This window comes from Falco peregrinus, chromosome 3 (genome assembly GCF_023634155.1).
Source record: "Falco peregrinus isolate bFalPer1 chromosome 3, bFalPer1.pri, whole genome shotgun sequence".
In the NCBI taxonomy this organism is placed as follows: Eukaryota; Metazoa; Chordata; class Aves; order Falconiformes; family Falconidae; genus Falco; species Falco peregrinus.
This window is the reverse complement of record NC_073723.1, coordinates 64,432,164-64,448,342: the sequence shown is the minus strand read 5'-3', so window position 1 is coordinate 64,448,342 and position 16,179 is coordinate 64,432,164.

Below are 16,179 nucleotides of genomic sequence, written 5' to 3'. Positions count from 1 at the left end.
TCAGTTCTATAGAAGCAAAAAAACATTAAAAATTACTTCCATTAGAAATCCATTAGAAACAGCAAAGAGAAAAATATAAATTTCATGGTTAAAGAATCAGTGTGAGAAAAAGAGAGTTCCAGATTTTATACTCATAAAACAGGGTAACGAGGGTGAAGAAATAAATATGAAATATATACCTTGCTCCAAACATTATGTATTTGTGTATATACACAGATGTATATTTGTATACACACCAGAATAGCTGGTAACCTTTCCTTAGTTAGAAATTGGGGTATATGTCTTTAGCTCTGCCAAGTGCAAGTAATTCAGTATAAAAATGTTGCATGCTCATTTCTTTTTGTGTTGTGTCTTGAAAATTACTATCTTCCTTGGATAAGAGATAGAAGAATTCAATGGACTTTTTAGGAAAATGGCTTTTGGGATGTCACAGTCCACTCAGTGGACTCATGATGGTTCGTTAACTATGATCTCAAAGCGCAAAAATCAAGGCGACCACGCCAAGGGGTTATGCTTCAATCAAACAGCACAGTTTCATTGTTTGCCTGTAAAGCGGCATGCAATAGGTAGAAAGACAGAAACTGAATAAAAGGTAAAGTAAAAAGAAAAGGAAAGAGGATTATAGCTACCACCACGGGTCCAAGGCGTCCCTATGGTCCCAGGTCCAGGCAGCATCCCGCCAGTCCTTCCGATCGTCGTGATCCTTGGTGGGGAAGATCTCCAAAGTTCAGTTGCTAAGAAGGCATCTTTTTATGCCAAGCAACACACCTTGCTCCTTCTCTGGTCCATGGACTTCCGCCAGTCTCCACCCTCTCGAGCCAGGTTATCTTGCTCCAGTGGTGGGTAGCTTCAGACCAGGAGGCGTATTCTTGTATTGTTTTCTGGTTTGTTGTTATGACCACAGTTGTGATCCATCTTCTGGACAGCTGTTATGCTGCCTTATTCAATCCTAGGTGGCAGGGAGCAGCATAGTACTCCTTGTACCGTGCAGTTCTCCTTCCCAGGGTGTAGTTGTTCCTTTCAGTCCCAGGTTGCAGGGAGCAGCATAGTACTCCTTGTACCGTGCAGTTCTCTTTCCCAGGGTCTTTGGGTCTTGGTGTCCATGAGGACCACATTCCATCTCCAGGTCTCCGTTGGCAATGTTGAGACAATATTGTTCTCTTTAGACTGACTCTTACATGGGAATAATAAAAGATGCTACCTATTTTGGGAGAAACCTTAACTGACAAGAAAAGCTCAGATACTGTAAGATGTTTTAGCTGAACTAACTGTGCAAGATGGTCTTCCATAGTAAAGACAAGCACCTGTAAACTGCATTGTTCCCTTCTGCACCACAAACAGGCAGCCCAGATTCTCAGCTCATGCAAATTAGTGAAGCTTCATTGATTTTGCAGAGATCATGCATGGCTAATGGCACCGTACTACAACTGGAGAAAAAGAGGAAGTGTAGCCCTCCTGCTTTCTGGGCAACAAAATCCTGACTGATTCAAAACTGGGTTTGATGCCAAAATGGCAGAGTAACTGCTTAGAGACGAATTCTGTCTTTAAGCAGCAAAGGTATTTATTTCGTGCAACACTGGGGAGCTAGCCGATTCACGCCAGACAAACCAGCTCCGAAGTTTTCAGTGAAAAGTTAGGTATTTTATACAGTTTTTGTGAGAGGTTACAACATCTTTACATACATACTCATTTGATTTTGACACCCAGTCATTCCATTCACAATAGGTGGGATCTAGGTGGAGTAGACCTTTCAATTTTCTTTGTCCAATGATTTCCTGACTTGATGGTCTCCTTATCTCCTTCAGGTGCCCACCTTATCTTTTCTAATTATTCGGAGTACATTCCTTTCTCAACACAAACAGCATCACCCAGAGCATTGTCCCAAACTCATCCTGACTAATCTTTTTATTTTAAGACCTTGTTCTGTTTCAGGTTCCCCTATAGTTTATTTGTTTATGGCACTGAAACCAAATTCCCTTACACAGGAACAGAAATCCATGCCTTCTGCTGAATTTTAATGTATTTCATGGCCTGTCCCCAAGGGAAGACCTTACCCACTCCCTCCCCATGGGCTAATCCATACTCTGAAGATCCAGACCCGGCTTGACTGCCAGGGTCCAAAGGTGGAATACAGTCAGCACAACAAAGTCAGTTTGGATGACTTATAAGCACTGTGTTTTAGAGTTACAGGCACTGGAGTTAAAAAAAAAAAAATTATTATTCTTATTTTAACATTCTATTTAGTGCTTTTTCTAAAAGTGTTTGTCCTTTCAGGGACAACTCTTTATTTTAAATCACTTAAGTAATAAACAACAGGTGTTTATTGCACTGGAGTGCTGGCTCCTAGCGGTCTCATCCGAATAGGGCAAACTTAAAATACAGTTTTAGTCCCTCTGCTTCCTTCTACTCCCTCCCTCACCATCACTTTGGGTGGCAGTGACTAGAAATGCCTTTATACACATTAGGAGAGTTATAGTAACATTTTGAAGCATTATGGAAAAGTTAATCTCCCTACACTGCTATTTTTTGCTAAGAGCCAAAATAGACATATTTCTGTGCTCATTTCACCAGAAACAGTCAGCATGCTTTCTTTACAGCCCTTCTCAAACATACAGGTTTCATGACATGATTCCTGTGTTCTCACCACTTAAATGTTCCCCTTTAACCATCAAATGCAGATGAATGTCTAAAACCCTACTCCATTTTCAAGAGCTGAAAGAGATGTTAGCAGTTAATCCTTGGCTTCAAACATTAAGTCCCAAACAGAACCTGAACTTTCACAAGGAAGATGTAATTTTCTTCAGATGCTGCAGGCTAGGACTGCTAACTCTTTACACCAAACCTATGAAGACCAAGGGATCTCTTAAGGAAATTTCCTGTAGAGAAAACATGCTTTAGACACCTTTATGCTTGATTATAGGATTACATATGTGTAATAAATTAAGATGCAACCTACCATTTTAAACTTGTGTAAAGTGTTCATTTTGTCATTTGCCTATCAATGCCAACAGATCTGAAGATTGATGGAATACATACATTTCAGGCATATGAACTGGCAGACATACACGCAATCTTGGGCTTCACATGTAGCTGTTAGATTTTGAAGGATGCCAAAAATTTTCTTTGGTTGAGTCTACTAATAAAGCTTTCACCATGTCCCTTTACAACTGTACCTCTAAAAGACTTTGGAAATATTGTTTTAAAATGGATGTGGAGTAATATTTATTTCACTTTTTTTTGACCAAGGCTAAAGAAATATTAACCTGATTATTTAACAAATTTTATTTATCTATTTCCTTTCTGTCAAGTTTTGGGTACATCAAAAGCACAGAAAACAACAACCACAATGAGCTTTTGCTTGTGAAAAGGTCCTGACTAATCACAGGGTTAGAACATACTTACAGATACAGAAGGTGTAGGGAAAAAAAGACCTGTAGAGATGATCAAAAATATCAAGAGATGTAGGCAGCAGATCAAACACTGAACAAAGCAAGTAAAGCTGGGTTTGCAAGGTGAAAACATACTTACCATTGATCTTCTGTCAAAACCTTGACATGACATAGGATCAGCAGCGAACAAGGTCGTGAAGCAACTTGAAGTTTATTGACATGAATATTAACCAGACAGGGACAACAGGTCTTTTTCATATGAATCATAACTGACTTTGAAAAATGCATGAATAAACACTTCAGGAGGATGACATGGATCATTTAACCTTTTAATTGCTGATTAGGGTCTACCCCACAGGTGGTCAAATGCCATTATCATCAGAAATCTCTGAAAAGTTCTTTTGTGATTTATTTTCGTGATCCAGACCTACTGGATACATTTTTGTATCTTGACAGTTAGTTACCAAATTATCAAACCATCAAATATTTACTCTGAATATTCAGTCATTTCCAAAGAACTCTTACAGAGATTCATACTGTGTCTTTCATTGTTTGCTCTGCATATTAATAATCTTGGTGATTGTTTGGATAAGGCGTAACTGCCTGTGGAAACTGATGATACTGTAAACATGAAACAGCAGCCCTGCAAATCCTCTTTGGGAATTAACAGGGGGAAAAAAAAGAAAAGCCTTATACACAATTTTTTCTTTAAGTTCTCTTCTGCAATTGCAAGTAACAGATGCTGTAAAGATCGCATGTCCAGATTGTAGATATCATCCCTCAAGTAGCACCTATTTGACTTCTGTGAGGAAGTTTATGTTAGTGGGACAAAAAGCTTCCAAGGTTGCATTCATGTTACTAAACAAATGTCGTTAATTAATGGGCATAAGGATTTCAAAAGCGAAGTGACCCAAAAGTCTAAATACCATTGAAAGTCATTCAGACTTAAGAACACCAGTAACTTAGACAATACCATGATCCAACACTACATAAACATAAAATCATAATTAAACCAATATAAGTAAAAAAAAATAATTCCCCAAAGATTTATTAAACCTTGACCAGCTTCAAAAAGTCATATTTTCAAACATGAATTTTGTGATTATGTCATTGATGACAGGAAGGGAGACGATCAGCCTGGTTACTAATTATTTTTATTTTTAGAATGTAATCATAGTTCCTGTGTTGTTCTGTGTTGTAGGAAATCTGAAAACATTCTAAGTATTACCATGGTAAAAAAAGAGATGTTCTCAGTCAATTAAATTTCTTCATGCAAGACAATTTAGCCTTAACAGCTCATTTTACAGAAATGAGAGATCACAGGAATGAATGCTGTTTTTCTGATAGCCAAACACACTGCTACATTATTGATTTCTTTGACAACAAAGAAACCCTATGGTTTATAAGGTTTCTTACAACACTTCGCTTTCTACAGAGATAACAGTTTCTTCCTCCTTGAAAACATCTGTAATATCCTAAAATATTACAGGAAATAAGCTGCCTGTTACTCTTAAAAGCATGTGGTCTCACAGAAATTCTCCAAACAAGGTTGAGGGGGAAATGCAATGTTGCATATATTCTTTCCTTTGTCATTACCACAGCTTTAGATTTTCCTGCCCAAGGAAAGTTTCCTGCATTATTAGTACAGATAGCTAGAGGTTGTAGTTTGATTTGCTTTCTAATCCATTTTTTAATTAAAAAAAAATCTTTTGAGGAGAGATTTTCTGTGTTTATTTTCATCCTGGGGTCTAACATTTTGGAAAAGATCAGGAATCACATATGCTACCAGGTTTTTGTTCTTTTATAGGGAGTTTTTGTTATCCTTGTGCACCAAAGAATTCTATCTTGGGAAAATACATAAAATACTGTTTTTTAAGGTAATTTGTTGATGTCTATTTATTTACATAAATATGGCTTTCTTCAGTTTTGTACCTGAGCATCTCCAGCTGTTTCAAGATGATAATGTTCCTTTTTTCCACTCTCAAGAATACCTATTTTAATACAAAAATCTAGTAGCTTCCCACTATTACCTTCTCATTTTTTCTGTCATGGTAATCTTTGCCAAGACAAAAAAATCTGTTCTTTTGTTTGTTTCTGTCTGTTTGTTTATTTTTAATGGATTACATTACTTCTTCTAGAGACCTTATGAATTCATCAGGTGAACAGACACTCATCCTTTTCCTAGCAGTGTATGCTCCACATTCTCAATTTAGCTGTGGAAGTCTCCTCTAGTTTTGGCCTCTTATTATTCTTCATTGTTTACACCCTTCCTGTGGGAACAGGGTGTCAGGAGCTAGAAAAAGAAGTACTGTCTCAAGTAACCAGCAGCTTTCATATCAAGCATTGAAAATACAGACAGTGAACATACAGGTCTGTTTCCTCACAGAGGAAACACTGAAGATAAGTGTATGTTAAGGAGAGAATCCCTGATGGCTGTCACTGTTGAAGCCGAGCTGAATGCAAAGAGTACTATTTTAGAGCTAAAGCTACTGGCAACAACATTGTACTGAGTCACTCTGGAGAGACTTCATGCAGGTGAATGCATGAAACAGTGCTGTAGTAGCAACGAAAGCATAAGGGAAATTGGTGCAGTGGTCAGTGACCCTAACTTGTCAGGTCTACTACCTATTATTATATAAATATGCATTTCCTATTGTCTGTGTTTTATTGACCAGATGTCAGCTGAAAAACACCAGCTAGTACTTTTGGCAATTTGAATGCAGGAGAGAATTCTCCTAAGGTACAGATACAAATATGACAAGCTCTACAGATAATGCAAATAAAAGATGTACTAGTTCCTGTTCTTGGGTGAGAGAATCTTTAATGAAATATTTTTTCCTAGGAGAAAAACAGCTTTTCCTGAGCAGTAGAACATTCAAAAGAATCCTGTCTTTTTGATTACTTACAGCATTTTGAAGGCACTGTTCCTACCCTTGTTAATCTATGTGATTGACAAGGTCTACATTTGACTGCATTTTTACTTCATTAGACAGCTCTACTTTTCATTTTAAATAGTGCAACAAATCCACTGCCACATAAGTATTTCAACGTTGTCACTAGACCTGTGCTGCAGCAATTTAAAACTTCAGAAAAACATGTTGGATTGAATCCTGTTTGTCTGTTTAAAAAAGCCTGAGATTTAAAAACTCTCATAAAAATTAACCCTAGAAAGACACTTCTACAAGTAAGTTACTCTGGCAAAGACAGCAGAACAGTAACTACTCAAGTTTGTTATAATTTAAAAGGAGCTTGGAGAATTAACAAATTAATAAAATAGTGTCATCTTAGCTCCCATTTCAGTGTTGTATCTGATGCCTAATCCCTGATGGGTTTACACCTTACTTGAAGAATGTAACATTGTAATGGCAGTATTGCCATTGCTTTCATTCAGATGAATGATACTAGGAAATTAACCATGTAAATCAGTCAAGCAGTACTTTTAGTATACTTTTTAAGTATCCAGAAACACATGTCCTTGTCCAAGCATGTTGACTTCAAAAAGCTGGACCTAAGCTGCTGTGAAAAAAACCAGACTTCTGCTTGATACTCAGGTTGTAATTGGTTCATTTCTTGGACGCATTTTTTGATAAAGGCCAGTATAGGACAAACTAGAACAGAAATAAATGCATGGGCTGGATTGCTCTTGCAGATATTGCTCTCCTGCCATCAGCTGTGAAAGGAGTCTATCAAACCAGCATAGGCCAGACACCAACTGAACACTGCTCAGTTCAGGCACTCTCATTTAATAACTTAAACAGGTATTCGTCCCCCTCCTTGGACAAACACGAAAGCCATGCCCAGCACCGTAGCTGCATGCTATCGAAATTTGCTGCTTCTTTAGCTTCTGTTGGGGCTTTCTTAGCTTCCATTGCATGCTGCAGAATATACCTCTCAGCACTCTGCACCCACCTGCTGAAGGCTGCTTTTCATGCTTTATTTCAAACTCTCCTCCATTTCCAAAGTGTCAAATAATTTTTCAGCCTCTGCAAGCTTCAGGCTGGACTGGGGGACTTTGGCGCCCTTGCCAATTCTAATTGCTTCATCATGGGTTAATGGAAAAAATAGCAATATTTTGTTGCAGATCTGTCATAAACTGCACCTTCATCACCCATATATATTGTGAGACTAGTCCTTCAGTCTTGTTTTAGTCACAGAACATCTTCTGTTTCCACCACCTTTTGTAACCTTGCCATTCAAACATCTCTGGGGATGATATTCTTGTTTCAGTCTCCTGTAGTCTGCTACTTGATTTTCAAGAAAAGCTAGCAAGACATTATATCTCCTAACGTGCTTTCATATCCCCTAATATGCTACCCTCCATTGCCTGAGACTTGCTTACACTGTCTCCTGCTGGCCTGAAGTCTCAGCTCTGCGGCGACATTTAACTGCACTTTTCTTCCGCTTTGGTATTTATTTTCTCAGTCAGTTTTATTCCTTCCTTTTATTTCTTAGATATCCCTCAGAGGCAGGGAACATGTCAAAGGGGTAATCCACCAGTGACTGGACCTGTGTAGTGCTGAACAGCTCCAAGATGCCTTCTCTGATGTGCCGGATACTGCTCAAAGAAGGGTGTAATCACCAAGGCTGGGGTCACGATCACAAGTCATTTCTCAGCAGACACAGGCAGGTTCTGCTGGTGTACTGAGCAGATGCAATCTTGTGCTGCTCAAGCTGCTGGCTTGCTGGCACTGTTAGCAGAGCACCGAGTCTGCCTTACGAGATGAGGCTTAGCACTAAGGTGACATAAGCACACAACTTTCCAGAGCACCAGCAAAGTGAGCTCTGCACGGAGCAAAAAAAAGTGTAGACATAACCGTGAACCTGGAGTAAATTCAGAGGTGGAATAACCCTTAAAACTGCCCTTGCAGTGTGTGGGCTGGCCACGCTGACCCCCTCCTCTTCCCTTCCCAAATCTTTCCACTTCTCCAGGCAGCAGCTTCCCTCACTACCTTTTCAAATCCGTGCAGTGCAGATAGCTTTCATGACAGCATTTTCTCACCCTTAATTCAACATGCTCTACTTATTCTTTGGACAACAAGCTACTATGGCAAGACTATACTTCCTAATTCTGTACAGAATGGAGATTTTAATGATGGGGAACAAAATCAACCCCTAAAGAGCTGTTAGCCATAATGTCCTTTTGGAAGTGGTTATTTGTCATTCACAGTAACAGGTCTACAAAATTAGCATGTGATCATCATGCATTTAAAAATAAAGAGGAGGGGGAGAGGACACCCTCACCCTCACGGAAATTGTTCCCACTTTGTAGAGTTTATTGTTGTCTTGATTGCAGAGAGGTTACAGGCTGCAACAAAGCTTTCAGTGACTAACCTTTATTATGTATTACATGCCATATGATTTATGCTGAACATGACACCTTATGATCTGTATTTCCACCATTCTTTCATAATGCTTTTGTGACTTAGCTCAGCTTGTCCTCTCTTTAACCTTTGTATTCAAAACATATTTACAAATATGCATATTTTAAACATTCATACGGCATTCTGCCATCGCCTGCTAACTCCACCTTCAAAAAAAATGCTGGAAGCCCCATAGGTTTTAATGCGTTCCTGCTTTTTGTTTTTCTTTCAGAATGGACCAAGGACCAAGATGAAAAAAACCTATCATAGCATTGTTCTTCATAAATAGCAGTCATATAAAAGCTGAGGAAAAGGGGAAATGGAGCAAACCCATTCCCATTACAGTGTAGAGTAAAATAATCTCCACTAGTCCTCCCGTAAATGTAGTGGGAGGAAAGGCTAATGCATATTAAAACAGAATGTATCTTTCAGACAGGACCATTTAGCAGTACTGATGAACTAAAAGATATACAGTAATGTAGGAAAAATTCCTTCGGTTATGTATGTTTATATATGCTGTGCAACAGGAATGCACTTTGGGGAAAGCCAAGTGAAAACAGAATGTGGCTTTTATGTTGAAGACTGTGTGTTTGCTCAAAGATTACTTTTTTTACAAGTTAACTTTAAATGTTTCTTAGTTTTCTAAATCATCTGACTGTTTTGTATCTTTCTAAATCCTTTTATAAGGTGCTTGGAATTAGATGGAAAGTGCTACAGACAAAGCAGGTATTGCTATTATAAGTAGCAGTTTTGCAGCATTGAGCTGGTGATCTCTGGGTGGTTTTTTGTGTGTTTTTTTTCCTCACCCTGAATGTCTCCCAAAGAACACTATACTATTATCATCTTTATACATTTGCAGTGTTGTGCCCAGAATTGCCTTGGGTAAGATAAGCAAGTACAGTAAATATGTATGCAAGTTTCTCTGCAAAGCCCACTTTCTTTTAAGCTTATTTCTGCCTTAATGGGATTCATTGCTTCCCTAAGCAGTCCTTGTAATTTTCAGCAAGGTCCTTTAACTCATTTAATGTGCAACATTTGTTCATGCCTAATTTGTCTGAGCCAGGCCATGTTTGTGTTTTCCTTGAGTTGCAGAAAGGTTGATTGTGAGGGTGGAACTGCCTGCCTTCAGTGAATATATTTCTTTCCGAATTACAGTAATTACCACAGGTTTCATTTGGTTGGTGTTCTCCTCTATGCCCCTCCTTGACAAGGTTAACAAGCAGAAGGTAACTGAATGTTGAAAGATAAGTGCCTGATCACATGGGCAATTGTTGACAGTACCATTTCTCTGGTGACGGTGATAATGTTCTGTACTAGATTCTTCTGCAAAGGCACATAGGAATTAAGTTTGCAACCCTAAGGATAACAATTGTAGATGTCAATAGATCTGCATTACCCCCAGCTTGTATCCCTAAGAATATGCTGTCTCTGCTAAACAAAGACGATAGAGAAAATCAGAGATATCTTTTTTCCCCAATCCCCCCCTACTTCCTTTAGAAAAATGTTTATTGTAACTAACTTTTAATGGAAAGTTTGTATTGACTTATAATACCAGAATAGAATCTTTCTTGCCTCCCTTTTTGTGTCTCCAATTATGTATCTCTGTGTATATATATAAATATATATATATATGTGCATGTATGTATTTAAAATACGCCACCATTAATATATACATAATTGTGTCTATGTATATAAATATATGATCTCTCTCCCTCTCGCCCTCTGTATATGTATACATATCTAGAAAAGTGAAAGGTAGGACTCTGATTTTGCCTTAAAAAAGACAGAACTCTTTTATAAATCTGATTTGCCCTGAAATATTCTAAAATTAGTTCACTTGTAAAGTACTTACAGCTGTCACTGGCCATCTCAAGCTGCATTTGGTGACCTCAAACTCTTAAATGTAAAATTACGAAGGAAAATCTACCTTTCAGTTCTTTTCTCCTGGTGACAACTGCATAATAAGGAAACAGATACAGTAGCTTTAGCATAATTTCTCTTTGAAGTTTTTCCTTTTTAAAATTTCTCTTACAATACCTTATATAACCAGGCCATTCAGTGCTTAATGAATTGGAGGACTTAATATCAGAACTGTGTTTTCTAAGGAGACAAGATTTATTTTTAAGACTATAAACATCAGGTATCTCAGAAGCCTCTCGTAATTAGCTCAATGACTCAAACTAACCAGTTCTGTCTAATTCCTGTCACCCAGAACATTTATAAGGGCTGAATTTGCCTTATTTTTTCCAGTACTTAGGCCACCTCTTAGTCACATCCATACGAAATTGAGTCAGATTTTTAGAAATTACTCATATTCAGATATGCGTATAGTTTCTGCAGCTGCGTTACTGAGTGTTACTCATACATGACTCTTATGGTAGAAGTTGTCAAACATGTTGCTCGCATATTTATAATTCACCTATTATGAAATTTAAAATCATAGCAGTTTATCGGTAACTCCTAAAATGGTTTCCAATCTCATCTCATTTGATCTTGTTTCACAGAAATTTAACTCTAGCGATACCCAGAAAGTGGCATTTGCTTTCTCTTAGTGCAAGAGGTATAGGAGATTCCTTGGTTTAAATACATACTGATTTCAGTGCAGTTTAAGCATGTAATTGGATTTGCAATACCCTTTCAGATAGTCTGGGAAATAATTGTTATCTGGGAATTTTCATTAAAGGTCCTAAAGACGAAATCTCACATATAAGGGACTTACATTTTTCACATCTTAGAATAAGTAAGGGAATGTATCAACTTTTCTGTGAGGAAAGATTAGAAGAATTTACTTTCTTTTGCTTTTATCTTTGTGTATAAATACATTCAGACTCATTAATACTAGGGAGGAAAAACTGCACTTATAGCACATCAGATCCATGATATGAAGATGTAGAGAAGAATTTGGGTCACAGAACACCACCTACGATACTGACCTATAAAGCAGAGCAAAGGAAGAGGGAAGAATAGAGCAGCAGATTTGTTTTGTCTCTTCTCAGGATGAAAACTACACTGCTTCACCATGTTTGTTAACGCGACATCTCTGTATTTGAAGCTGTGTCTGCCAGTCATGAACCGGTATGCAGAACTAGTTGCCTGGATTTACAGGCTGTGCAGAAGCTCAGCTGCTTCTCCCTGAGTTGGCCCAGTGTAGGCACTGTTAAGGGGAATAAGAGCAGGCAGAATTAGACGAAATCAGAAAAAGTGCTGGTTTGAGCACAAGCTGAAGTGGACAACAATTTAAAAAGGAAAGAGTCTTTTTGTGCCTATCCAAAACATACTAACTTTGGTATGATCACTTACCACACAATTTTTGAACCATTTACGAATATAGGCAGACTGAAAAAACCTTCTCCTGCCTCAAAAAGTAAGGAGCAAGAAAGAATAATAACATTCAGACATTTCCAATACTTGGATAAGCAAAGCTCAATTTGTTTATAAAATGATCCTGGGTCACACCATTGCTAATTCTTCACATGGTGGGTGAGGGGCGGACTTGATCTGACAGGCTGGTGTACATGGTGCAGGTCTCTGTAGCAAAAAGCCCTCTCCTGTTCTCCTTTGTGCTGACAGGCAAGGGCTATTGGAGTTGAAAATCCACAGTGGGAACATCTGATCCCCTTAAAACAGTGAAAGCAATGGCAGTAAGGTGTGGTGTAATGGCTGTAATAAGACCCCCAAGACATAAGTGGCTTACAGATGGCTGTTTGCACAGTGTGTAACTTCACTGAGGATGAACACCATTCATTAGCAAGTAACATTAATTAACTCACTTGGGAGGAATGGGCGTTCAAACCATTTGCCTGGGATGTTTAAGGTAAGCTCCAGTCAAAGGACCAAAGGTAAAAGCCAAAGCTCCTTTTCGTAGACTGTGAAATGAGGTCAACACAACCAGGAAGAAAATTCCAAGAAACTAAAGATGCCTAATTTGTATGCCTGAAGCAGACAGTTGTGAATATCCCCTGTGGTGAGTAACAAGGATGTGTCAGTGCTATTCCACAGTAAAAGGATTGCTAACTGCAGAGCTGCAATGTAAAGAAAAAATAATTTCATAAAAATACTCCCTACTGAAAAATGAAAAAATACTTTTTTCTATCAACAGGTAAATTGTACTTTCTTGATAATGCAGTACATACACTGGAAGAAACTAACATAGTGTACAGTTCAGTCAAGCTCATAAAATTCCAAGAAAAACTTGGCCTCTGTCTTAAAAATTAAAAATAAAAACCATACACCCAAACCCTCAAAACTAGCTGTGTTTTGATAAATAGACAAAATTAGAGTAAAGCAACAATGTTTTGAGCATGTGCTGTGGTGTCTTCAGGGATCTGTTTTTGTAGAGTACCATGGATAAATCCTGAAGTGAACAAGGACCCAAGAAATTGGGTTGATATTCAAGCATCAACTCCTCCAAGCTCAGGAGCAATGCGTCCCAATGAAGAGGAAGTCGGGCAAAAACACCAGGAGACCTGCATGGACGAACAAGGAGCCCCTGGACAAACTCAAAACCAAAAAAGAAACCTTCAGAGGATGGAAGCAAGGACAGGTAGACTGGGAGGAATACAGAGGAATTGTCTGAACAGCCAGGCAATCAGGTTAGGAAAGCTGAAGCCACGATAGAATTAACTCTGGCCACAGAACTCAAGGGCAAAGAGTAAAGCTTCTATAGGTACATGGTGACAAAAGGAAAACTAGGGAAAATGTGAGCCCTCTCCAGAAGGAAATGGGAGACCTGGTTACCTGGGATATGGGGAAGGCTGAAGTATGCAACCTTTTTGCCTCGGTCTTGAACAGCAAGTGCTCCAGCCATACCACTTGAGCCGCAGAATGTAAAGGCAGCAAGGGGAGAATGAAGAACCGCCCACTCTAGGAGAAGATAAGACTCGAAACCATCTAAGGAACCTGAAGGTACACAAGAGCATGGAATCTCATGAGATGCATCCACAGGTCCTGAGGGCACTGGCGTATGAAGTAACTAAGCCACTATCCAACATATTTGAGAAACTGTGGCAATCTTATGAAGTTCCCACTGGCTGGAGAAGGGGAAACATTACCCCCATTAAAAAAAAAAAAAAGAAAAAGAAAAAAAAAAAAGAAAAAAAAAAATAAGGAAGACCTGGGTAACTACATTCCTCAGTTGTCTGTACTGGGACCGGCACTTTAACATCTTTTTCAGAGACATGGACAGTGGAACTGTACTCAGCAAGTTTGCCAATGACACCAAGCTATGCAGTATGGTCGACACACTGGAGAGAGGGGATGCCATCCAGAGGGACCTTGACAGGCTTGAGAGGTGGGCCTATGCAAACTTCATGAAGTTCAGCAAGGCCAAGTGTAAGGTCCTGTGTGTGGGTCTGCTTGGGCAATCCCAAGCAGAAATACAGGCTGGGCAGAGAATGGATTGAGAGCAGCTCTAAGGAGAAAGACTTGGGAGTGTTGGTGGACAAGAAGTTCAGCATGACCTGACAATGTGTGCTTGCAGCCCAGAAAGCCACCTGCATCAAAAATAGTGTGACCAACAATTTGAGGGAGGTGATTCTCCCTCTCTGCTCCACTCTTGTAAGACCCTACCTGGAGTACTGCATAGAGCTCTGGAGCCCCCAACATGACAAAGACATCGACCTGTTGGAGTGAGTCCAGAGAAGGGCCAGGAAGATGACCAGAGGGCTGGAGCACCTCTCCTATGAAGACAGGCTGAGGGAGCTGGGGTTGTTGGAGTTGGGAGCCTGGAGAAAAGAAAGTTCCATGGAGACCATATAGCAGCCTTCCGGTACAAAAAGGGAGCCTAAAAGAAAGGTTGAGAGGAATTTTTTACAAAGGCATGTAGTGATAGGAGAAGGGGGGATGGCTTTAAATTGAAAGAGGGTAGATTTAGGTTAGACATTAGAAATAAATTATTTACTGTGAGGGTGACAAGACACTGGAACAGGTTGCCCAGAGATGTTGTGGATGATCCATCTCTGGAAGTGTTCATGGCCAGGTTGGAAGGTGCTTTGAGCAACCAGGTGTAGTGGAAGGTGTCCCTGCCCATACCAATGGGGTAGGAACTACATGATATTTAAGGTCCCTTCCAACCCAAACCATTCTATGATTCTAAAATAGAACAAATTCTTCAATAGCATTAACCTTTACACAAGGAAACAGAAGAGTGTATTCTTGTGGGAGGTGAGAATATTTTATTTTAAATCGCAATATTCTGTTTAAAATCATTAATTGAGAACACAGAGGGTGGGAGAGAGCAGCCTGTATGAGTTTTTGTGCTGGCTATAGATGTCTGAGCCACATTCTCTAGGAGTCAGACTCCCATTTTCCAGTAAGAATTTGTACTGTGAAAAATATATCTACAATTGTATCAATATGTATTTTTTTACCCATCTCCTGGCTGAAGACAGTCCTTTTCAGATAATACAGTATTACTGACACACAGAAGGCTTTTCAGGTCATGGGGCTGCTGCTGATTTACATGTAGATTACAGAGCTACACATGCTGCCAAGCTCATTTCGCTCCCAATGAAGAAAGAATATTTCTCAGACTTTATTTGCAAACTTCAATGGGGTTTCATTTTTGCAAGAGGACAGGTTTGATATTATGTTCTGCTTATAAATATATTTAAACCCAAGCTAGAGTTTTACACAGGGTCCCATAACATCCCAAAGAATAGGTCCTGAATGTACTGGCTATGAAGAATGAGGGCAACTGATGCCTTTAAGCTTTCCTTCAAGGCCAGTTGAATTGGGTCCCACAGAAGATTTAGTTGGTTGAAATACACAGAAGATGAGTGTTTCCTGGAACCACTAAATGATGTATTACTTCTCTCTGTGCTGCTGTGTGATTCTCTCTAATGAGTGTTTTACTGACAGAATTAGGGAAACCTTGATGGCATTCTTATTCATTTCAACCTAAATTACAGCTAAATTTAATTTTATCCAGAACTGGGTGACCATTCACTTTCAGCATGCAATGACCTACCTTTCAGTGTGTCACAAAATCTCCGAGTTTTTCTGGAGTCCTGTCCTGCACCTTGCTAAATAATGAGCTGTTTCATTCACACTATTTCCTTGTGGGTTTATTTCTACATTAATACATGTATCCCTGTGGAAGAGGGACATTAAACAAAGCAGACAAGATCCTATGAAAAAGGCACTACCTACATGTTGTTTACCTTGTAAATGAATACTGAAATCAATAGATCTACCTATTCTTCCCTGCTTTTCCCTTCCCCCACCTCTGCCTTGCCTACTGTCTCTGCACAGAATTAAAGGTCTAGTTAATTTTATTTCAAACCTTTCCACATTTGTGCCTAAAAAGATGCAGAGATCTATAATACCACTTAATGCCCCTGCCAGAGCAAGCCATAGGGCTTCACCTCAGGCTACCTGTCCCCAAACACAGCACTTGATATCTTCAAGTGTTTATTCTGTGAAGTGACAAC